The following is a 1305-nucleotide window of genomic DNA, read 5'->3' as shown; positions in this document are numbered from 1 at the left end:
TTCGATTTTCTGTGCACTCAAATATCATATACGGGAGCATGTGCCTGCGAACTTTGAAGAATTTTCGAGGTGGCGTTTTTTAGATATGGGCGCTCAAAAACCGCATTTTTTCAAATGTCACGTGTTGTAGACGCCTCCTTGCGTGACAGCAACCTGGCCTAGACTCCTAAATTTGATAGCGAACTATGGAGCTCAGTCTACGCTACATGGCAATACCTTTCTCGTTTCACTGTCATGTACACAAGTGCCGCAATAGCCGGAAGAATATGAGCGATTTTCGTCGTCGCCAGCAACTTTACGTATTTTTAGCTGCAAAATAACAAAATCCCCGCCGGAACCGAACCCAAGAACTACAGCTTTTTCCAGCGTTATTAATCCTCTTGTCGTACATTTTAATCCTTATGCCATGACATTTAATCCTTTTGCCATCGGAATTAATCCTCCTTTCATTATTTTTAATCCTCATTTCACATAATTTAATCAGTTTCTCATGCAATTTAATCCAAGTGACCATGTGTGGGCTACATGACTTTTTTTGTGTATTTTGGGACAATTCCCATGTGTACGCATATTGCACATGCTTTTCACATTGACTCAGGCAAGGTGGTCCGGACACCATCAGTAATTTTTATTGAAAAAATATATGTTGTAGCCTGGCTCAGATTGAGAAGGGAACAGCAAGTATTTTTTCTCTAGTTTCCATAGTTCCCGAGAAAAAAAAAATCCAGAAGAATATGGCAGGTCCGGCGCACTTTCAGACATAGTGATTTTGGCGTTCAATGTCTTTCCAACGAACGCGTTCATGGCTTTGAATTTTTTTCCTCGCGCTGTCACCTGTGTTGGCTTCTACAGCTTTTTCTGTACATTTTAATCCTTATGCCATGCCATTTAATCCTTTTGCCATCAGAATTAATCCTCCTCAAATTATTTTTAATCCTCATTTCACATAATTTAATCCGTATCTCATGCAATTTAATCCAAGTGACTATGTGTGGGCTATTTTGGGACAATTCCTATGTGTACGCATATTGCACATGCTTTTCACTAATGTTGTGGGTTTCTGCACCATAATGGGATACTGCGGGACTGTCAATCTGGATTACAGTGTTGTGGGACTATAACCATGTCTACGAGTATTACCCATCGTTTTCATTAAAAACGTGGGTTTGTGCATTGTAATGGGATACTCTGGGACTCTGTATATGGATTACGATATTGTGGGACTATTTCCATGTGTACGGATGTTACCCATGCTTTTCATTAGATATGCGGGTTTCTGCATTGTAATCGGAAAATGTGAGACTG

This window comes from Ornithodoros turicata, chromosome 5, assembly GCF_037126465.1.
Source record: "Ornithodoros turicata isolate Travis chromosome 5, ASM3712646v1, whole genome shotgun sequence".
In the NCBI taxonomy this organism is placed as follows: Eukaryota; Metazoa; Arthropoda; class Arachnida; order Ixodida; family Argasidae; genus Ornithodoros; species Ornithodoros turicata.
Note: the sequence above shows the minus strand (reverse complement) of the source record.